Raw genomic sequence first — 24,961 nt, 5'->3', positions numbered from 1 at the left:
TTTTGGTCATGATTTAGGCACAAAGTATTTGACCCCTATTTATCATTTTAATTTCAATGGTTTTTTTTTCATTCTCTTTGTTATGAATATGATGGTGATCCTACATTTGCCTAGAGTTTTTGGTTTTTTTTTTTAAAGAATGTTCTTCAAAGACCAGGTAGCATTTGACATAAAAAGTAGTTTAAGATCTACTTTGATGTTCACTGAATGTCCAAGGTGGAGCTATTATCAGACCATGCTGCTTTCTTGATTGATGAGGTAAGGTTGTTTTTTTTTTTTGCTTTTTGACTAGAATCAAAGAAGCTCTTTCCCCCAGAAATGAAATGGTAACACTGCACATTCAGAATTATACTCTAGTCCTTAATTAAATTGCAATTGCAGTGATGCTTAAAAACAAATATTATTTCTTTTTTACTCTACATATACTTGACTTTACTGATTCTCCCTGAATAATACTGTACCTTGTTTGAGAGAATAATACCTATGTGCCTTCACATAGTTCTTGTTACTGAAATCCTAAGCCAACCCTTTTATCTAATACATATGTTGGAGATCATGAACATTTGTCATTGATAGCTATGACATGCTGTTAATCATTTTAGCCCAGAATAAGTGTTTCTCTGTCGGTGAGAGGGATTAAAATATTGCACCCTGTTTTAAGGTTACATAGAAGCTCCAGGGTGAGGGGGGGGGGGGACAGAGTGTGCATTGGCTAGACTCTTTCTGCACTTCACACTCAAAAAAGAGGGTGTATATATAATAATGCGCTTGCCATCATTTAAAAAATAACAAAGCTGCTTTTATTTTATGCAAAGTTTGGGTAGCTGATTAAACTTAAAAAGCATTCTAAAGCATCACCTACAGAAACAGAGCAATCCTTGTTTCCAGACATACTACCTACAGTAGTACCTCGACTTACAAGGACAATCCGTTCCGTGACCATCTTCGTAAGTCGAGGTTTTCGGATGTCGAAGCACCGCTTCGGCATATGCGCGAAGCGTGATTTCGCATTTTGGCGCATGCGCTGACCGCACGCTAAAAGACTTCCGGAGGTTGTCGACTTCGGAAGTCGAAACCTTCAGAAGTCGAAGCGTTCGGTTGTCAAGGTATGACTGTATTTTAAAGAGACCTTGTTATCTTGGGATGCTCCAGTGAGGCAGTTGAGAGGACTGAAGGTTCCCACCTTCCCACAGCTCCACAAGCCTTCTTCTCCCTTGGGTCCTTCCAAAGCAACCTGAGACTTCTCTCAGGTCTCTGCTTCACCCCCTTCATACCTCTGTGGGTTTGGGGAGAACAGGAGGTGGGGAGCTGACTCCCTATCTTCTCGAGCAGCCTATCTGATCTCTGCCTCTTGGCCCCCCTCCTCTCCAACCTCCGCTTCTGCCCCTGATTCTGGATTGCTCTCTGCCATAGCCTCTTCCTGCTCACTGAACCCGTTTACCTCTTCAGCTTCTGACACCTCCTCCTCCTACCTTTTCTCCCTCCAACCACACTTCATCTTCCCACTACAGATCCCCTGGCTCTGAGCCTTCTTCCCTTGCAGGATCCCCACCTGGTGCCTCCCACCACTCCTCTGTATCTAGCCAGTCCATGACAATGGTACTCCAACTTCCATCAGCCCCAGACAGCATAGCCAATGGCTAGGAATACTGGGAGCTGCAGTTGAACAACATTTGAGTGGTCGCCGCATCAGTTGGTTTACCAAGTGTCAACCACCATCATGATCATTGACTTAAAGAGGCCATTGCTTGGTACAATGAGGTAGACTCTGGGCTTAATGGTTGTTGGTGGTAAATACCATACTACACAAAGCGGTAAGCCAGCCCTACTCTGTGTGCATGCATTCCTGCTCATTCTACCTCAAAATCCTGCCCTGAAGGCCCCCCCCCCCGAATACTACTCCTCTGGCGAAATCCCAGGGATTCTGTCAGAAATTATGACAGATTGTGCAATTTCCACATAACAGGGTTGTGGAACCATTTTCAGCCCTAAGGCTGAGTTCCCTAATAAATGACCTTCTGGGAGCCACATGCCAGAAGGATGAGGCGAAAGGCTAATGTGGGCAGAGCAATGAATGTACATTTTTCCTGGGTATAGCAGACTAGTTTCTTCCTCCATACAGAGAAGGGAGAAACTTTATCGGAGTTCAAAGAAGCATTCCAGTCATGGAAAAGCACTCAAGGAGGGTCAGTCAGGACTGCAGCTTGGGAGAGAATGGTGGATTTAGGGAGAGCCCTGGAGGCCACATTTGTGGCCCTTGGGTTTCCTCTTCCTGCTATATAGCATAATCCAGACCTTTATACAACAAGGATGAAAAAACACTATCCACCCCCCCCAACAATGTTATAATTTCGTTTTTAAAGAAAGCTTAGTTCTCACATGTACAAGTTTATTTTTGTTAGAAGCACTTTTGGGCAGCAGCATTTGGTTTTAGCCTCATCAATAGTAACAGGTTTAACAACTGCTGCAAAACTTTGTGTCCACCAAAGAATCACGCACATGTTTCTCTGTTACATAAAAAGTCTAACTTTAAATGTCAGGCTGCGCTATTATCTGCGAATGTGCCTGGCTTTTGATGATACAGACATTTGGTATTTATTACGAGAGCTATTTGTTAACTATTATGGAGCCAAATGCTTCCCTTGGACGAGGAGCTGATACTGGTGCCAACAGGAGCCATACACGCACGTCCAAGGAGTGAGTTGGGCCCTTGGTTTGTAAATAGCACCCTGTTGCTGAAGGCTGAGGCCACTGATAGGATACAAATGATGTAAGTGGGAGCGGAGGATCAAAACAGACCCAATGCTGATATTTGATTTTTATTGGGTTTACAGATTCATTTTTAGATTCCATTAATAACTGGCCCTCGTTTTTACAGGGGTTGATCCTTGCTTCCTTTTAGTCATTATGGTTCTGTTTCCCCTATTTTCAGCCAAGCTCGACTCATTTTTTTATTCATATGGCGGATTCGGAGAGTGAGCAAATATTTTCTTACTAGGTTGTTGCTTACCATTTACATAGCAGTGTGTTTCCTGATACTAAACACCAAATAAAATGTAAGAGAGTTTAAGTGGATTTAAGCTATATTTGGCTTTTATGTTGCTGAAAGTGAAACATATTGCTTGCCAAAAGTCTGCAGACTACACCAGGGCTGCAGTCCTGCAAGCAGTTACAAATACATCAGTCCCATTGATGTTAATAGATAGAGACGGACGAGGACAAATGAGCCATCTCATTTGATTTTTATGGGACCAGAAGATGACTCAAATGCAATAAAGTCCAACCCCAGTGCTGAAATAGAAACCTGCTGGCCCAAATGTCCCACACAGATCCATCCCTCATTTTAAATCCTATATAAAATGTCTCGTTTTAAATCTGTGTGCAATACTTAATAATTTTGGGTGCATTGAACAATAACAACAACAATAATGCAATAGGCAGAAAAATGCCATAGGTTTCTATTTCATGAACACTGTTCTCAGTTGTAGGGAAACTTCTTAAGATGTTCTTCCAAACACACATGCCTGCCTCCTGCCTACATAACGTGTTCAAAACCAGAATAAGACTTGAAAGTCCTTAAATGTTTGGAATATATCTTTCAGTAGTGAGGAACTCTTCTGTCCTATATACAAACATCAAGCTCAGTTCTGCAGCTACCAGTCCTAATGTATCCAAAATGGCACCATCCATAGGCTTGAAGGATCTATATGGCTAGTAGTAGGGCAAACATTATTTGTTGTTGTTGTTTAGTCGTTTAGTCATGTCCGACTCTTTGTGACCCCATGGACCAGAGCATGCCAGGCACTCCTGTCTTCCACTGCCTCCTGCAGTTTGGTCAAACTCATGTTCGTAGCTTCGAGAACACTGTCCAACCATCTTGTCCTCTGTCATCCTCTTCTCCTTGTGCCCTCAATCTTTCCCAGCATCAGGGTCTTTTCCAGGGAGTCTTCTCTTCTCAAGAGGTGGCCAAAGTATTGGAGCCTCAGCTTCAGGATCTGTCCTTCCAGTGAGCACTCAGGGCTGATTTCCTTCAGAATTGATAGGTTTGATCTTCTTGCAGTCCATGGGACTCTCAAGAGTCTCCTCCAGCACCATAATTCAAAAGCATCAATCCTTCGGTGATCAGCCTTCTTTATGGTCCAGTTCTCACTTCCATACATCACTACTGGGAAAACCATAGCTTTAACTATATGGATCTTTGTCGGCAAGGTGATGTCTCTGCTTTTTAAGATGCTGTCTAGGTTTGTCATTGCTTTTCTCCCAAGAAGCAGGCATCTTTTAATTTTGTCATCATGGAACCCAAGAAAGTAAAATTTCTCACTGCCTCCATTTCTTCCCCTTCTATTTGCCAGGAGGTGACGGGACCAGTGGCCATGATCTTGGTTCTTTTGATGTTGAGCTTCAGACCATATTTTGCGCTCTCCTCTTTCACCCTCATTAAAAGGTTCTTTAATTCCTCCTCACTTTCTGCCATCAAGCTTGTGTCATCAGCATATCTGAGGTTGTTGATATTTCTTCTGGCAATCTTAATTCTGGCTTGGGATTCATCCAGTCCATCCTTTCGCATGATGAATTCTGCATATAAGTTAAATAAGCAGGGAGACAATATACAGCCTTGTCGTACACCTTTCCCAATTTTGAACCAATCAGTTATTCCATATCCAGTTCTAACTGTAGCTTCTTGTCCCACATAGAGATTTCTCAGGAGATTTCTCAGGTACTCCCATTTCTTTAGGAACTTGCCATAGTTTGCTGTCGTCGACACAGTCAAAGGCTTTTGCATAGTCAATGAAGCAGAAGTAGATGTTTTTCTGGAAATCTCTAGCTTTCTCCATAATCCAGTGCATGTTTGCAATTTGGTCTCTGGTTCCTCTGCCCCTTTGAAATGTTGATAAACATTATTTATCAATCCCCAAACAGCCTATTGAGAACAGAGCATGCTCACTGGCCAGGGAATACTGTTGGTGGTAGTGATGGGGGAAATTGAAAACTGGGAGGAGGAATGGAATGCAGTGTCTTGAAAAGGGCATGGCAAGCTGGCTAGAGCTTTGAACAGGAATACTACACACTGCAACATTTTATTACAGGTCCTATTTATTTTAATATTACTTTCTAGGTCAGATTGACTCTGTGGATATGAAAACATTAGGTAACTTCTTAACTCAAAGAACTAAAACTAGGGCAAAATGTATTTTATGAAGTCTGTTGCTGTGCTTTCGATCAGAACAAAATCGCTTGAGAAAAATGTAGAGAAATTCACACCATTAAGAGATTTGGGGCTGTTTATTTGTAATCAACAAGAAACTGGTGTAAGGACCTAAGATTTATCAAAGCTACCTGGTCCCTTAGTAATAAGCTCAATTGCTAATGTGAAGCAGCTGTGGGAATTTTTTACAAAATACCTCAAGCTGTTGAAAAGCCATTAGGCAGCTGATATATAGAGAATATAAGGACCCATTCAGCTTTTATTTTTTTAAAAAAATTCCCAGTACGTAGCACTATGCTGTTTCTTAAAACCATATTCCTAACTTTACACGCCACAGAAAGCTATTTATGGCCATGCATTGGAATTTTTGGAAAAGCAGGCTGAATCCCACCATATAACTATAGCTTTATTTTCCTGGGAAATTTTAGGCAAGTTTACATGGCTAGCCAGTCCAAGAATCATACCTGACAGAAGTCATGGTTACATAGATATGATTTTTCTATATGAACACAAGCAGCTCCATGTAGTCAAAAAAATGATAAGCCCTAATAAGAACAAAGCTTTCCCAGACTTTTTTTTAAAAAAACAAACTTGTTTGGTGATCTTTGAGCTATATTTTCTGGAATTGGCCCTTATTGGTGGTTTGATTCATTTTCTAATAAGGGATTAGGCAAATAAATGGAGGATCAACTAGCAAACCCTCCAAGTGTACCTATTTTCCAGGGACGTCCTTGATTTAGAGAAGCTATCCTGGTTTCTGATTTGATCCCAGAATGCCCCACTTTTCCTTAGGATGTCCCTATTTTTATTGGAGAAATGTTGGAGGGTATGGAGTTATTCGACCCCCGAGCCATCTGAAGGCAATCCTGTATAGGGAAGTTTTAAAATGTTTTATTATGTTTAGATATATATTGGAAGCTACCCAGAGTGGCTGGGGCAACCCAGTAAGATGTGTGGGGTATAAATAGTAACATTATATTTATGGAATGGGCATCCCTATTTTCATTGGAGAAATGTTAGAGGGTATGAACTAGTCATAATGGCTGTGTACTGAGGATCAGAGGCAGTATATCTCCAAGTACCAGTTGTTGGGGACCACAAGCAGGAAAGTGCTTTTAATCTTTCTCAGATTGCCTTTTCTGGGTCCCTTCAACTTCATAGAAGCACCTGGTGATCTGGAACAGGAGCCTTTGATGGCACCCCAATTCTATGTTTGCTCCCCACAAATAAGACTTGCTCAATGCAAAATCTGGTGCCTTTTTGGTACCGGGTAAAGACCCAGCACTTTTAAAGTGAATTGTTTTTACTGTTTTCTTTATTATTTTGTGTTAAATTTACTCATTTGCCATTCTGGGAGTCCCAGTAGGACTAGACAGTAAGGTACCAAATATTATAAATGAACAAATTACTGAATGTTTGCAGCGTTCAATGTGTCACATACTTCTATGTAGTATTCTTTCCCCCCACTATTGTTACTGTTATCAAGAGATCAATCTATGGCCAACATTGAGAAATACATTCCTGTGTTGCCAATGATTACCAGGTGAATGCCAAGACTAGAAATAGAGGGTACATTATCTTTCAGGGAAGATGGTCTGTGTCTATGGCTCCTTCATCAACAGAGCTTGCAAATAGCTGGGCTAAATGTACCACAGTATTCCTCTAAAGCTCTCTGTGTACATAAAGTTAGGCTCTGGAAAATGAGAAGGATATAAGAGTAGAAACTGAATCCTACTGACCTTGCACATACATTGGCCATCTCCTCTCCTCATTGTATTACTAGATTGCATTATACCATTATACTAGATTGCTAGTTAATAATGTGCTAACAATTTTAATTAAATCCCAATTCGTATGTGATGTGACTTAGAAGAATTTCTTTTCACCAGAACATGATCACATTTCCTTGGCGTGGGGGTGGGGTGGGGGAATTAAATAAAACAATGGCTGTTCTTCACTTACATTTAGAGATGTATTACATGAGACCCGAGGCATTTATGATGTAGAGGTAAAAATTAATAACGAAAAGGCGTATTATATTTTGTCTAAAAAGACTCATTCACATTTGCTTGCATCTGTTTTGATTTTTCAACTGATGTTTTATAAAGGTTTTAGGCTACAAATTTCAAAGCAGGTTGTATAATGCCAAAGACTTTTTCTTAAAAAACAACACCACCCCAACATGTAAAGAGCCTTTGTGGGAAGCGAATCACAAACTTCCTGGATGTCTACAGTTAGAATCCTTTATAATATTTGGCTATCCTTCATCGCAGGGGTGGTCTAGCTGCAGCTCACAATAAATAAAGGATAGTGTACAGAAATTAAATTATGATTTGACCCCATATCATTATATGCCACATAACTAATTAAAGCACACATTAACAATGTAGTCTTAATGTGCTTGTCCGTTAAGTTGTATGACTCACTCCCTTTTTAGGAAGAATAAGTGATTTGTATTAGACTTTGAGGGGTTAGGGATGTTTTTCAAGATGACCAATTGCTGTCATTGCTATGTTAAACTGCAGGCCGAAGCCTGGGATAGAAAGACAGGCTTATCGTGAGCCAGGAAAACAGCAGCACTAGGGCTGATAGCTCTGACTTAGGGCCTTGTTTCCAAACGTATGACTCAGTGCAAACAGCCAAGCATCTTTGGCCTTCTCCAGTTCACTCCAAAGCAGCCATTAACAGCTCTAATGTTCAGGTTGCGTGCCTCTTTTTGATTATATCCAGGAAACAAGTCCACAGCAAGCTTTTTACACACACACACACACACACACACACACACACACACACACACACAGCATTCAACTTCCTTTACTGGATGAAAGGATTTCTCAGTGAAAGTGCTATAAATGGTACATGGAATGGGCATTGCAACAGAGCACTGCAATCAAGAAGAAACATGTGCTGTGTGCACCACATGGGATCTAATGTGCAAATGGTTCATGCACAGTGGGTTGCCCCATTGTCCACAACATCAACAGATGCTAAAGTTACACACATTGGATGGATTGCAATAGGAGAGAATAGGACATGGTGAATTCCCTGCTAGAATGAGGCTGCCAGTATCATAATATCAAGGATGTGGTTACGTTTGGAATTAGAGATGGGTGACAATCTCCCAGCTCAAGATGGATTGTTGTTGTTGTTTAGTCGTTTAGTCGTGTCCGACTCTTCGTGACCCCATGGACCAGAGCACGCCAGGCACTCCTGTCTTGCACTGCCTCCCGCAGTTTGGTCAAACTCATGTTCGTAGCTTCGAGAACACTGTCCAACCATCTCGTCCTCTGTCGTCCCCTTCTCCTTGTGCCCTCCATCTTTCCCAACATCAGGGTCTTTTCCAAGGATTCTTCTCTTCTCATGAGGTGGCCAAAGTATTGGAGCCTCAGCTTCACGATCTGTCCTTCCAGTGAGCACTCAGGGCTGATTTCCTTAAGAATGGATGGATTGACTTGAAAACAAATCGAGCTGTTTTCCCCAGAAACGGAAAATGGCTTCATATTTCTGCAGCAGTCTGAATTCAGCCATCCTGCCCTCAGTTTTCCCGTCTTCCACTTAAATGTCCCTTTCCCTTTAAATAAGCAGCAGCACCATGGGCCTGCCATGATGAAGTTATGTTATGATGGAATTTCCCTTCCCTCAACAGCATACCAATTACATGCCAGGATGAGAAGCCTCAATGAACCGTGGGGAATGTAGTTTTCCTAAAGACGGCAGTTGGATTCTAAGTGTTGCGAGACCAAGAAAAAAAATATAAGGTGAAATAATGTAGCATCTTGGATGGTCTGCTCCCTATTCTTCCTCTGACCACTCATTGTTGTCCCAAAACCAATCTCCTGCTCTGAGCCATCTTCCCCTGGGGGGGGGGTTCCCCAACTGGTGCCTCCCACCACTTCTCTGCATCCAGCCAGTCCATGACACAGTCTCACACCTACTGCATCAGAAGACTACCTCATCTCCCACTCTTTAATCCATCCTGCTAGCCACTGATGATGTCTTCAACAAGCCCGGCATAGGTCAACTCACAAGAGTACCTCTTTAGCAATACAGTATGGCTCCAAAGCTTAATAAGGCAAAACTGGACCATGACAATCTTGACCATCTTTGCTGGTCCCAGGCACTCTATGCTACCCGCCTGGATTTGGTTCTGAAAAAAACAAGAAAAAGTGTGGATGCATAGAAGGCAAGTTGTACGCAAGCACGATTTGTGCATTGTGCAGCGTCACTGCTGATCACAGACATTACGTCTCTTATGGCATCATCCTCAGCTTCCAAGATCCTGCTTTTGTGAATCTTGAGCCTAGAGTTATGTCCATTCATAAAGAGGCAGAGTTGTTTAACAAAATAACAACTGAATAAATAACCATTATTTGAGACCCATTAAGTGAGACCTTGAACTTTGGGGGGCCTTCAGCAATTTGCAAGTCCTTGGAGCTGCAGCGTCCACTCGGAGGCCAACACAGATCTTTCTCCCCTGCAGGTGTTGCTATGGAGTGCATGGAACTCTGTAGAGCAGTGCAGAAATGCAATACATTCATAAACACACATAGTTTTTTGACAGGGTGGATAGGAGGAGTGCCCGATGTATATAACAAGCTTCTAATTGCATCTTGGGAAACATTTCTTTGTTTGACATCCTTCACACCACACTCTTAGCTCTTTCTCCAGTCCAGCGTACATCTGCATATTAGTCATGCACTCGGTGGTAATGTGAGAAACTCTAAATAGTGGCTTTTAAAAATTTACTGGGCTGAGTTTAGAAATGTGTTAAATTAGATGCAGAAATAAACAGACAGACCTAAATAAACAAAAGGACGTAGGGGGATAGGAATAATGCTGGGCTGCTAGCAAAAGCAGGCGAAAATGGGAGTTTAAAGGGGCCACTGAGCACTATGAAAATTTCTGTGTCTCAGTAAAAGGAACACCTGGGCCTACTCAGCTTGCAGTGGTGCATCAGAGAGCACAATGCCCAATGGTGTTTCCAAACTCTCAACATAAATTGCAGGAAAAAAAAAGATAAACAGCTCTTTAAATATTGATATGAGCTTGGGGTGAGGGGAAGTAGGCTGCATGCAGAGATCCTCCTTACCCCTGGATCCAGCAAGTGTTAAAATATAAGCCAGGCTAGCTTCCCGCTGAGATGATAGCCTGGCTGACGAGTCACTAAGGAATACAAAGGAAAGGGTTCTATGTGAGACAGCAAATGGAGCCTTCCCTCAGCTCCAGCTTGTGGTTCGTTTGAAAGACAGAAGTCCATAGCAGAGAGTTGAGTTATATGAGCCAGAAGCTGGGAGAAAAGCTGCAGAGAGAGTACCATGTTTGATTTCTTTTTGAATCCAAGGCTGCAGGTGTAAGAGAAACAAGACCACCCTCTATCATAGGCTCGGGTTGTACATATGTGCAAATAAAACATATATCATAAAGACACTATAGTCTCCGCTGTGCCTCATTCCAAAAGGAAACATGAACCCTGGGCCCATAGCCTCCAACATTCCTCATATGAATATAGGGATATTTCTCACTCCCTGCCAGGTGACCCTGCTACAATCACCACACCAATGGGACACAGCACACAGGGCCTGAGCCGTCTTGAGAAAACCTCTTAATCCTGATTTTATTTTATTCTTTGGTACATTTACAAAAAGAAAAGCACATACTAATAAAGAAATTTTAGAAAGGGGCAAGATTAGACGCAGATTTACAAAGCATATATATATATATATATATATATATATATATATATATATATATATATATCAAGACTCCTTGCACTCCACTTTGCTCCCCCTTTCTTCCTACTCAGGGCAGCCCTGCCTTCTATCTGCCCCTGAGAGCTGGCACGTCACCTGGGGCTGGGCCTCAGTGGCTGCAGCCTTTCCTCTTCCTCGCCCTTTCTCCAGCAGAGAGGTTTTTAAGCAGATGTTGGATGGTCCTCTGTCATGGATGCTTTAGTTGAGATTCCTGCATTACAAGGGGATTGGACTAGATGACCCTCAGTCATCCTTCCTACTCTACATATCTATGATGCAATGACTCCTCTCTCTCTCTCTCTCTCTCTCTCTCTCTCTCTCTCTCTCTCTCTCTCTCTCTCTGTGTGTGTGTGGGGGGGGGTGTAGGTCCATATGTTACTAATGGAGCAAAACAAGCCACATTCTCCACAAGACAAATATAGAACTGTTTTGTTGTTGTTGCATTTAATTATACTTGAGGGCTGATTGGGACTTGATAGCCCTGTGATATCCAAGAGAGCTTTCCTGTTCATATCAATGTGTTTTTAGATAAAGTCATTACAACGATACAATCTCTAATTTGAGGAACTGAATCAAATCATAAATTTCCTCCTTTTAAAATTAAAAAAATACATTTAAAACAAGGAGGCATTGAAAGGTTTTTCTTTAATAGGTTTCTCCTCCCTTTTGCTTCTTGTCAATAATACCTGCTTCTATGGTTAAGTTCAGTCAAAGGTGACTCGGGTTGTGGCACTCATCTCACTTTCGGGCCAAGGGAGCTGGCATTTGTTCACATACAGCTTTTCCAGGTCATGTGGCCAGCATGACAAAACTGCTTCTGGTGCAACGGAACACCGTGACGGAAACAGAGCACATGGAAATGTCATTTAGCTTCCTGCCGCAGCGGTACCTATTTATCTACTTGTACTGGCATGCTTTCGAACTGCTAGGTTGGCAGGAGCTGGGACAGAGCAACAGGAGCTCACTCCGTTGTGGGGATTCGAACCTCCGATCTTCTGATTGGCAAAGCCTAAGAGGATCAGTGGTTTAGACCACAGCACCACCCACGTCCCTGCCCATGAAAGTAGACAATGTTGGACGGGATAATGTGTGGAGAACCTTTGGCCTTCCAGGTGTTGTGAACTATAGCTCCCATCAACCCTAGCAAGCATTGCTAATGGCCAGGAATGATGGGAGCCAGATGGTTCCCACCTCTGGTTCCCAGCATCTGGAGGGCCAGATGGTTCCCACCTCAGTTAGATGAACATATATTCTGATATGGACTTAAGCAGAACTTTGTGGTTTGTATGATATGTTGGCATAAGCCACTGTGAACATCTTTTAAAAGCATTTATACCACACGGAAACTTTAACCTCACCTTTCCAGTGCGTATACATTACTGAAGATGGTTTACAATGGTTAAAGTCACAACAAAACAGTAATATCAAACGAAAGAGCAAAGGCTAGCACCATACATGTTCAGACACACAAATGTGTAATTTGAGGGGAGTGTAATTTGAGGGATCTCAGACAGTGAGTTCTGAGTATAAATTTCAGGATTATTTTTAGAGGGGAGGGACAGACCTGATGGCTGAAGTGGTATAAAACAATATAGGCTTGCAATATAGACCTACATGTTATGTGCTGTTCCAGCTATATATACCGTAACTATAGGACAGAAGTATCCTATTACATTAGTCTTCTATGTTGCTTCTATTAAACTTCATGGAGCATGCTCATTTGCTCACAGCAATTTCTCTCTCTCTCTCTCTCTCTCTCTCTCTCTCTCTCTCTCTCTCTCTCTCTCTCTCTCTGAAACTATCCCACCCACCATAAATAAAAGCATCTACATAAATTACATTAGAGGTACCCTAGGCAAAAGTTGGGATGCAGGTGGTGCTATGGGTTAAACCACAGAGCCAAGGGCTTGCCAATCAGAAGCTCGGCGGTTCGAATCCCTGCGACGGGGTGAGTTCCCGTTGCTCTGTCCAGCTCCTGCCAACCTAGCAGTTCGAAAGCACGTCAAAGTGCAAGTAGATAAATAGGTGCCGCTACAGCAGGAAGGTAAATTGCATTTCCGTGTGCTGCTCTAGTTCACCAGAAGTGGCTTTGTCATGCTGGCCATATGACCTGGAAGCTATACGCCGGCTCCCTCGGCCAATAATGCGAGATGAGCGCCGCAACCCCAGAGTCGGTCACGACTGGACCTAATGGTCAGGGGTCCCTTTAGCTTTATGCAAAAGTTGCATAATTCTGTGCTGTTATGGCTGTCATTAACCTTATTTTCTTATGCACACTTTCCTGGAAGGAAGCCCCATTGAACTTAGTGGGACTGATTTTATGCATAGGATTGCGTGGTAAACAAATGCTAAGCAAATATATTCAGTTGATTCTAAAAAGTAAACACTAAAGGAATTTAACAGTTATCTGAAAATCTGAAATGGCAAGCTAGCTTCCCTGCCTTTGGGCATATTGAGAATATTTCCAAAGTTCTTGGCTACAATATGTCAGGAAGATGCATGTTAATCAATCAAATACTAGAAGTGAGTCAATTGGGAAATGGGTTATTAGGAATAAACAGAGTTCTAAAAAAAGGAGAAATGCAGTGACAGGCAGCCTTAACAAAGCAATTTTGTTTCTAAACATAGAAGCGATTTCAAGACCACTCTGAAGGCAGAGGAGACAATTATTGGCTAAACAAATAAACTAGTGTCTTTGAACCCCAGGCACTGACTTGTATGTTAGCTTGATACTCTGTGGCTTTAAGCAACATTATACTTCAACCTCTTCTTCCATTTGGCAAGCTAATACGTCCCACTTTAAGAGATTGATTAGATGACCTGAATAGACTGAATGTGTATATTTTGAACAGTTCTGCTGTCTTAAAGAGAGAGAGATATATATATATTTGGTATTTCTTATAAAGCAAGGGGGCGGAGATATAAATTTCTAACTGCCTATACATGATGTTACAGTCAAATACAATTTCCCAACATAGGCAATACATGTGTGAGTAAAAAAAGAGAAGTACCTAGGAATTACCACAATGAAGTGATAGCACAAAAGTGCTTTATATGTCTCATTTTCCCAATATGAACAAAATCTAAAAATGAGTCAAAAGCTCACACTTTGCACTTGAATTGGGGGGGGGGGGTATGGCAAAACCTCCCAGAAGATTAACTTTTTTGTTTGCTTCTGACAATTGCCTAGCTAGCATATAGCTGCCGAGTATCCCCTTTTTTGTGGGAAACCCCCGGATTTTAATCTGTTTCCTGCTGTTCTCCCAAATGGAGAAAAATCCCACCTTCCAGGGAGCCTCCGTTTTGGGTGCTGCTCTGCCCATGTGTGGGCACCGGAAATAGGGCAGAGCGGCACCGGAAGTCGCTTCTACGCATGCCCGGCGGCCATCTTGGTGGTGGGCGCATGGCGGTGGCCGTCACCAAGATGGTCGCCACCATGTGGCCACCACCAAGATGGCCACCGGGCATGCGTAGAAGCGACTTCCGGTGCCGCTCTGCCCTATTTCTGGTGCCCACACATGGGCAGAGTGGCACCAGAAGTTGCTTCTACGCAACTTCCAGTGCCGCGCCGCTGCTGGTCCTGCATTTTTCAGCGGGAGACTTGGCACGTATGGCCTAGCAATAGCAGCATTGCTCTATCCAGTGGCAGCCATTTATATTACCCAGAATTCAACTCTAAGCAACACATGGCATCACTTGGAAGGGGTTTTAGCTAATAAAAATCGACTCCAACTCTTCCCACCAAGTTTTGTGGTGCCTCCATTCACTACTACCCCTTAGAAGAATTGGAGATCGGATGCCTCCTTTGTGGTCTGAAATCGGGGTAGTGAAGTAGAGGAAAATATGCACTTTTTCACTTGCGAAATGCAGCGCAAATAAATAATTATTTAATGCAAGCATTGAGGTCAACAAGCTGCTGCCAGTTGTGGCTACTTGCTGCATCTGTACATGCAGTGAAAAAGCACACTAGACATGAAACACAGTGAATTCATATATATATATATATATATATATATATATATATATATATATATATGGAATATCATATATGTGCAGGCAGCAAAGAGAGAGAGGCTGCTCAAATAAGCAGTGTGGGAGATGAATGGAGGAGTGGAAACCTTTACATGGACCTTTAGTTTGACCTTCTTATGCACTTAAAGGTAAAGGTAAAGGGGACACTGACCATTAGGTCCAGTCGTGACCGACTCTGGGGTTGCGCGCTCATCTCGCATTATTGGCCGAGGGAGCCGGCGTATAGCTTCCAGGTCATGTGGCCAGCATGACAAAGCCACTTCTGGCGAACCAGAGCAGCACACGGAAACGCCGTTTACCTTCCCGCTGTAGCGGTTCCTATTTATCTACTTGCATTTTGACATGCTTTCGAACTGCTAGGTTGGCAGGAGCTGGGACCGAGCAACAGGAACTCACCCCGTCACAGGGATTCGAAATGCTGACCTTCTGATCAGCAAGCCCTAGGCTCAGTGGTTTAACCCACAGCGCCACCTGGGTCCCTCTTATGCACTTACCATGCACAAAAAAAAATCCATTCCTGGCTTCCTCCAAAGCTTTCTTGGTTTCAGTAGCCTCACTGGGCCCTTTTGTTGTTGCTATTGTTAAACAATCAGGAATCAAAAAACCCTTGTGGAGCTACTGCAGAACTCCCGGAGATCTCTCAGTGAATCCAGATCTACCTTCTGTTCAACCCTGGTCTGAACCATCAACATATCATACACTCAGACAGTAGGAGCATCACAGGAACCCACAGATCATATTCCTGCAATTGCACTCAAGCAAGAGAGCTAAATTGCACACTAGAAGAAAGTCAGCATGTTATGCTTGGGAGAAAATTCTTTCCTATTATTAAAGGTGGTCAAGCTTTTCAATATTAGCAAAATCCATCCATATTCCCCCCCAAAGGAAAATGTGTGGTGCAGAGCCACAACCCCACAATCATCACACCCTTGATATGGGCAGTCACTGATGCTTCAGACCACATGCTTGTGCTGGGTGAGACCAGATGAAAAGTGGGCAAAACAATGAACCGTAGATGCTACCTTTGTACAGCAGACCACTTTCTACACACACTGACACAACCCTCTTTATCAGGCTTCCTCAACCTTGGCCCTCCAGATGTTTTGAGACTACAATTCCCATCATCCCTGACCACTGGTCCTGCTAGCTAGGGATCATGGGAGTTGTAGGCCAAAAACATCTGGAGGGCCGAGGTTGAGGAAGCCTGCTCTTTATCCTCAGATGAATAAGAGACCTTATCAGAAATGATCAGGGACATGTTCAAGCCAGACAAAACACTTACAGTGTGAAGCAGGAGCAGGAAGGAGCATTGACTAAGAAGAGGGTGTGCGGCTTGGGGAGAGTTCCCAGGGCCAGGCAGAGAGGTCTAGGGGGCCGTAATTCAGCACCAAGGCCTGAGGATTCCCACCCTTGAAGTGAGGAAAACATAGGGGACAATGACTCAACCCTTCCATTTCCCAGAAGGTGAAAACTGGGTCTTTCCAAATCCTTCATCAAATTATTTCTCTCTTCCTTGATGCCGGTGTCAGCCTTTTTGCTTCCACAGCCAGAATCTCTCAGCTCCAAGAGGTTAATATTTGGTTTGGCGCTCCTTCCAGATTGCATTTATTCTTGTACTGCATTGGATTGTCAACTTTCTCATTTTGTGTGATCATGGTGATCTCGATCTCTTTCCCTATCTCTTCCTCCTTTGGGAAATTTATATCTTGTTCTGGCATCACCTCACATCCTCCTTTGTTAGTTTAATGTCTCACATTATCTATAGTACTTCTCCTGTCATTCTGCAGTGATCCTCCTAGTTCATCTCCTAACTTCTTGTCCCTTGCACATTTTTTTAAAAATGTTCAGTATAATTTACTCAATCCTCTTGTGCAAAATTTCTTTGCTTTAGCTCACTGATTTTTAACTTCATTTCATAATCTCCCGAGTTACACTGGTTTCTTGACACATTTTATAGTTCTTTTGGCATATCAGAGAATCTCATGTCCACTTTTGATTAAAACAATGCAATTTAAAAGCCAAAAATATTGGCTAGTACTCTGTGCACTGAAATTTAGATATGATAAATATCTAAAGTAAGCACCGACTTGGTTTCTAAGCTTCCTTCTATGACCTCACCTGTCAACAGGATTACAGCAATTCCTTTCTTGAATCTGATAACTGTAAGATAAAACTGGAATATTTTGGTGCTTTTTAATTGTTAGCGAAACCCCAGCAGAAAAAACCTACAGTATCAGTAAAGCAACAACTATAATTTAATAGAGGATCTTATACATTACCTCCTCTATTGCCCCATTTATTCGGGCTTTAGAGACGCAATGCTGCAAATTATACCCAACTCCATAATCAATCCTGATGACAGAGTAAAATTTTTGTTAGTTGATGCAAACCCACGTATTACCCATGCGGTAGTGGTTTTTGTGATGGAGGACATGAAAGCCAGGGAAAGATTTATAGATGACAATGTAAAGACCCCTTCATCGTCTGTTTAACTCGTTGCTTGTTTTCCTTCTCTTCCTGTTTTGTGGGATGAAGGTTTTGTTGGGATATTATGAAATGGATTTTAATATTTTTAATTATTGTTGTGTTGATATTTGTGTACAGGCATGGTCCTCACAATAAACGGATTTGTTGTTGTTGTTGTTGTTGTTGTTGTTGTTGTTGTTGTTGTATAATTTAATAAATTGAGAATGCATTCAGGTGTTTCCCTAGAAAACCATGGGCCAGTTGGCTATCAATTGCAGGCTAGCTTGCTAAATAAACTCAGACTGGCTGTCTGCTCAGGATTTTGCATAGAAATCCATCATGTCATCTCATTAAATACATTAGTTTGCTTTCAAATTTAACTGAAAGGTTCCTTATTTTTACATTATGATGATAAAATACGGTTCATGGCAGCTAGCACATTTTTTAAAAGATAAAAACCACAATTTTTTTAAAAAAAGATTTCTAATAATGAAAGAAAATAAACAGCTGAAAAAGTCTGTATCAGTTTGTAAAATATTCAAAGATAAACTATCAGGTCAACTGGAATAAGGATTTTAAATAAAAAAAATCACTGCAATTTACAACAATATAAAACAATTTCTAGAGTTTCAGGCAGAGGGTTTCCTCTCCCCTCTTCAATTAGCAAAGAAAAAGACCACACATTTGGTCCCTTAAAAATGGTTTACCTACAGATTCTCCAAAGGCCAGATTCATGTGCTTTTCCATTGAACATTCAGAAAAAGTTACACATGCAGTAAAACCTGGCTGGTTACAATGGTGAAAGTTCCTAAATTATGTTGGAGGTGAATTTCCCTGGCGGCAGACGACAGAACTACAAGACTGATGTAAAACACTCAAACAAGATAAAAAAATTCCTTCAGTAGCACCTTAAAGACCAACTAAGTTTTTATTTTGGTATGAGCTTTCGTGTGCATGCACACTTCTTCAGATATCTGAAGAAGTGTGCATGCACACGAAAGCTCATACCAAAATAAAAACTTAGTTGGTCTTTAAGGTGCTACTGAAGGAATTTTTTTATTTTACTTCGATCCAGACCAACACGGCTACCTACCTGTAACTCAAACAAGAGTTTTATTGCGACTATATAAACAACAAACACAAAGCATGTGGGTGTTCTCTTTCTGCAGGCAGTTGCAAACTGCACCTTCTTCTCTCTTTATACACATCGCCAGCTGTGCCTAATTAGCCTGGAAAACCACACCCAGAACTCATAGAAAACATCCTTAAAGTTATCTGCACCCTTTTCTTGTTTCTTGATGAATGATGCCTAACAAATTATTCGGATAGGAACATAAGAATGGCTTGTAAGAGCCATGCAGTCTGAGCTGCAGCAACCAGCGTAGCAGCTTCACAGGTTGAGCTTCTCTGGTAGACTGGAGGAACAAATTCATTCCTAAGGTGAGCTAAGCCTGGCAGGGCAGCTTATTCAATGGTCTTAACCCCTTCATGTGTTAATTAGACTTAAGCATGTTGATTATATGAGGCTGGTTATCTCACAGCGTCAACACCCCAAGAGGTTGTGCTTCTCCCATAGAGAGAAGCAAGCAGAAAGCAAGCATGGTTCTCACTCTCTGGCTTCTGCCTGCTTCTAGTCCAGCTCACACATATAACTCAATTGCCCTGGCCTTTATCTTTCTCACTACCAGACAGGTGCCCTCTGGAACACAGCAACTTCCTTTGTCAGACTAATGACCATACTTAGGTGGTAATTATGGAGGCAACTGGTCCATGGGGTCACGAAGAGTCGGACACGACTAAACAACAACAACATGCAGGCAACTGTAGGTTTATCTTACAAAGGAGCTTGCCTAGCTAAGTTTCTCCATTAGATTTCTCCATTAGATTTTAACACTTGCTGGACTCAGGACCCCAGGAATTAGAAGGGACTTAGGCATCATGCAGGCTACCCCCCCCCAAACTCACAACAATATCTTGCCAACTTAGGATGCTGCTTCAAATTTCCATCAATCAGCTCTAGCCCACAAATCTTATACAAGAGTTACCAGATGTCCCCGGATTTGCAAATATTTCCCTGGACAAATTCTGTCCCTGGAATGTCCCTGGATTTGCAAATCTGTCCCCAGGAAACGTGGCAGCGGCAGCCTCAGCAGCCCAGAGCCAGCCTGGTAGTGCAGTTGGCTCTGGCTAGCTCCAGGAGCTGCTAGCTGCCTGCTGCTGTGGCGCCCACCATTTTTTCCTTGCCAGAGCAGCTCCTGAAGCCAGCCAGAGCCAACTGCACTACCAGGCTGACTCTGGGCTGCTGACTTCTGCTGCCACCGCCACTGCTGAAGGGGAACAGGGGACGTCTGGCGGTACAGATCTCCTGCCCCCTGCCCCTTTTGTTTTGACTGATCAGGGGAGGCTTGGGAGTTGTGGGCGGGTGGCCATTGCCCAGTTTTTTTAATATATAAAATCTGCGCATTTATGTTTCACAAGATGCGAAAGAAGGGGTTTGCACCCTGCCTGGCAGAGAAACTGCGCACCTTGCGCCCCTCCTGGGCAACGCCCGCCGCCCGCCCATGACTCCCGAGCCTCCCCCAATCTGTCAAAACAAAGGGGGCGCACTGTTGCCCATGTTTTTAAAAACTCTGTGCATTTATGTTTCACAGGGTGCAAAAGAAGGGCTTTGCACCTTTATACAATATGCATGTGTGCTTGGGCTCAGGGTCTTTTGCCTCACCATCCCCACTACTGACTCCCTGTTGCTACTCAGCTTTAAAAAAAAGTGTCCCCAGATTCATTGGGGAAAAAAATCTGCTAACCATATCTTATACTAAAAAAATTGTTAGTTTTTAAGGTACCACAGGACTCTTTGTTGTTTCACCCCAAAATTGCTTCTCTAAAATGCAAGCTCATACAATGCCTACAGTCACATTTGCACATGTGTAAAAGTTTGGCTATACTTTGAAGGAAGATGACCTCACTTTTTTTTAAAAAAAAAAGGCGGGGGGGGGGAAGAATGTTATCTATCATTTACAGATCCGTTTTCCTGGTCACCTGATGATGTTGAACTACAGCAACACATGGAATTAATAAACCTCCCCTGTTAATAAATGTTGATGAACAAAGCGAATCTTTACTGCTGGAATTCTAACAGCCTTAGGATAGGCTTACACTCCAATCTTTAAACACATTTACCCAGAAATAAGGGCTAGTTTACACATTATGGCTGTTATGCAGAAGTCACTTTAAATTGCTCCATGTGGAGTCTGTTATCATATGGTGAGCCATTTTCAGTACAGTGACTCAAGGCACAGGTGAGGACACCTTGAGTTTTGGGAAGATGTGTTGGTAAGGTCATGACTTACTAGGAGGTAGTGATTGTCATGTGGAATGATATAAAGTACCCCCCATTTCAGCTACAAAGAAAAAAAACCCTACCTGTATAGATTGGAATGGAGCCACTTCCAAGCAAACCTGTTGTGTCTTTCTATATGATTCACAGTTAGAACTAATGCCTCCCATTTCTTATTGATAGCAAACAAATAAGTCTCAAAATCTTGTTGAATCGTAGAATTCTGGGCATGAGACAATGGAATCGTAGAATTTGCCAGTTTTGGTTCCTCTCTGTTTATAATCTTTCATATCTTAAATTCAGTGCTCCACATTTCTACATCACTTTACATGGTGTTTTTTTTATTTTATTTTAAAGTCTCTATGAAAATTCACCAACCTTTTAATGCAAATTTCTCCTAATTTGCCCATTACTATCTGCAATTTTGCCACATATACACATTTTTGCAAAGCATGTTTATGTTACTTTCTCTAACATACCGTCACACCTTAGTTATCAAATGCCTTGGTACTCTTCCATTTTGGCTCCTGAATGCCACAAACCTGGAAGTGAGTGTTCTGGTTTGCGGAATTTTTTTTTGGAAGCTGGACATCCGATGTGGCTTCTGATTGCGTGCAGGAAGCTCCTGCAGCCAATCGGAAGCCACACCTTGGTTATCAAATGTTTTCGGAAGTCAAATGGACTTCCAGAGCGGATTCTATTCAACAACCAAGGTACAACGCTATATGCATTGATGTGCACATTCTCTCTCCCCCCCCCGCCCCCAGTATATGTATTTTTGAATGCATTAATTGGGTGGAGAACTGCCCTGCAAAATTTGGAGAACTGTGCATTTATAAGGATGTCATATTTTGGAAAGTGTGAAATGGGTATGTTCACCTTTAAATGTTAACTGAACTGAATTTCTTCCCCATTGAAACATCCTGCCAGCACCATGCACCCTCAGAACAAGTTCACTAGCAGTGTAGGGAACTGTCTCTTCTTATTCCTCACTTCCAGTGCTTCAAAATACCTTCTAAGTAACATTTTAACAACACCCAGACCAGCTCCCTGAGGCAGCTACCTCACTCTGCCTAATGGTAGGGCTGCCCCCCCCCTTTGGCAGTGTAAAATGATACATAAATTGAATATGGGTAAAATTGAATGTTTGGAGCAGACACAAGTGAAGAATTCAAATTGTTGCCTTCTGAAGCTGTGCTATATTTAGGAAAAAGAAACATATGTGATAAATCCTAAAAGAGAATGGAGAATAGAAAAAAAGAAGAAGAAAAGTGCTGGCCCTGATACGTATCTCAGACTGCGAGTGAGTAGACAATAACATTGTGTTCTCATGAGTTCACAAGGAAAGTTATATATTGCTGCATAATGCCCAAAGAACTTCACTCTCCCCCCAAATGCAATTCGGAATCTTTACACAGAGATTAGTGATGACATAATCTCAGGTCCTGAAAATATGACTCTGCTTTCAAGCTCAGGATTTTAAAAAAAATCTGGATCACCTTCTAGCTCAATCTGTGCAAGGATCTTTACTCTATGGCTATGCAAAGCTTCCCCATGTCAATTGGAGGTGACACCCGGGCTTAGTGGGCTCATGTACAACTTTTATAGGATGTCAGAACAAAATTATTTATTTATTTTTATTGAGGAAGGGTCAAACAAGTTGTGCTTTTTGTTGTGTCACACTGAACAATATAGGAAGGGTGGGTTTTATTTGGTTTTTTCTTTCTTTAAGAAAAGGGGCAGGGGAATCCTACATGGAGGCTCCCCCTAGAAGGCCAAAGCCTTGAGAAGTGATTTAAAGCTACATTATCCTGTTTCTAATTCCTTCCCTTTTGTTCCTGCGGAAATGTAATTGCAAGAGGCTGGGAGAAGGGATTGGGGCACTGGTTTCTATGTCAGCCTTGTAGAAAGTAATAAAGTCTTTTTTTTATGGGCTTCTCCCGAGCCTACGTCTACTTTTCCAAATTAGAGGAGACAATATGACAATCTCTGCCAGCCCTGATCTTATATCTTAATTTGCAAACTCAGCAACAATATTAGAGCCCAATTTAAGCAGTTAGGAGAAAACATTCCTGAATTTTTAACCTGCTCCCTCTTGAGCTGCAGGAAAAGGCACTGTGGGTAAAAACTAAGCAGAACCCGAAACAAACAAAATTGAGCAGATTTCTTAAGGAGGTGAAGGAAAAAGAGCAGTGTAATCATTTTTGATGCCTTAATAAAGCTGAAGCTCATGGGTTTTGTGATAAGGTGTAACTTTAGAGGGAAAGATTAGTCCAAGACAGCTCAAGGATTTAGAAGCTGGATATAAACTCTGGGAAATCCTCACAGTAAGCTTAACCACACTGAAATGTCATAGATATGAGGTGAAAACCACATCCACAGCAAAGTAAATGTCAACATTTCTGTTGACATTGAGTAGAAGAAAACGGGACTGCACCCACAGCCATTATGAATACCTTCCGAATAAATCTAATCAGGACAGAACTAGATGTCATGAGAAACATGGAGTTGCTGTCAAAAACAGCAACCCCCTCCCCCAATATGCAGAAAACAGGCAGTGGTGGGGTTTGGGCATTCAAATTTCAGCAGTGCCCTGCTGCTTTCAGGCACCCCCCCCCCGCCTCTTGCACTTTGTTCTAAAGCATTGTTTTGCTGTCCCCCTACAGCACAGCACCCAATGCGACTGCACTGGTCATGCCACCCTAAAACCACCTATGAGACAGGGCGGGGGCCTCGAGCAACTGCTGTGATTGCTGCTCTAGATTCTTCAGCCTAATGACAGGTCACACAAAAGCCAGTGTGGTGTAGTGGTTAAGAGCGGTAGCTCGTAATCTGGGGAACTGGGTTTGCATCTCTGCTCTTCCACATGCAGCTGCTGGGTGACCTTGGGCTAGTCACACTTCTCTGAAGTCTCTGGGCCTCACTGACCTCACAGAGCGTTTGTTGTGGGGGAGGAAGAGAAAAGGAGATTGTTAGTGGCTTTGAGACTCCTTAGGGTAGTGATAAAGCAGGCTATAAAATCCAAACTCCTCCTCCTCCTCTTCTTCTTCTTCTTCTTCTTCTTCTTCTTCTTCTTCTTCTTCTTCTTCTTCTTCTTCTTCTTCTTCTTCTTCTTCTTCTTCTGATAGCCCTGCTCAAGAGAGGACTGCAGCTATGTAAGAGAAAGAAAGAAAAAGTCACAGCATAAAGGCGACTCCTTTCTGGCCTTCAAGCTGGAAGAGGGAGCTTTGTGTGCTGTGCAAGACTGGAAAGAAGATGCCCACTTGGGTTTGTCTCCTTTCCAGTCTTAGATTTACCAATACAGCGATTTCTCTCTCTCTCTCTCTCTCTCTCTCTCTCTCTCTCTCTCTCTCTCTCTCACACACACACACACACACACACACACACACACACACACACCTTTCCATACTTAGAGCTCATATACTGGCTCACAGCCTTCAGAATACAGCATTTTGCTAAACAGAAGCTTTGGGAAGAAATGACAAAAAAACAAATCCTCATTCTCAACCTTCAGTGTGAAGATAGTTCATTTGAGGCTGTGAAAGCTGTGTTCTGAAAGACAAAGGCCATTTTTTCTTGCAAGAGGGAGAGCTTTGCACAATGATGGGACTCTACTGGACATCTAGCAGTTATTACTCTTCCCCAGGCCCAAAATGAATTTTGCTGTTGGAGGCAAGGGATAACATAGCACCTCCCACATCCAGGTATAAAAGCCAAGCACTGTTGATGGCACTGAGTCTTCTACCACACTTGAAGAGAGCAAAGTAGGTTAGGATATGCAGGGCAGCTTGTGTGGCTCCCACAGCTCTGACCACTGATCACTTTCCACTACCTGAAAATTTGATATTGGCTGGTTCTAGGTAGTAGAGCTTATTGAGCTGATTTAATATTTGTATCCTGTTTTTCCAACAACAAATGTTGATCTCAAAGTGGCTCGCAATAATCCCAATAGCATTAAAAACAGCAAACTTTGCCATCAGTATAACATCAAACACAATAGCATATAAAGCAAATAACAACAAATTCACCAGAACAATTAATACAATTCAATAAAGTCATAGTAAAAAGGTAAATGACCTCTAGACAGTTAAGTCCAGTCAAAGGCGACTATGGGGTATGGTGCTCATCTCGCTTCAGGCCGAGGTAGCTGGTGTTTGTCCACTGACAGAT

Source organism: Zootoca vivipara, chromosome Z1 (genome assembly GCF_965207765.1).
Source record: "Zootoca vivipara chromosome Z1, rZooViv2.hap1.1, whole genome shotgun sequence".
NCBI lineage: Eukaryota > Metazoa > Chordata > Lepidosauria > Squamata > Lacertidae > Zootoca > Zootoca vivipara.
The sequence above is the reverse complement of the archived record's forward strand: the minus strand, read 5'-3'. Positions refer to the sequence as shown.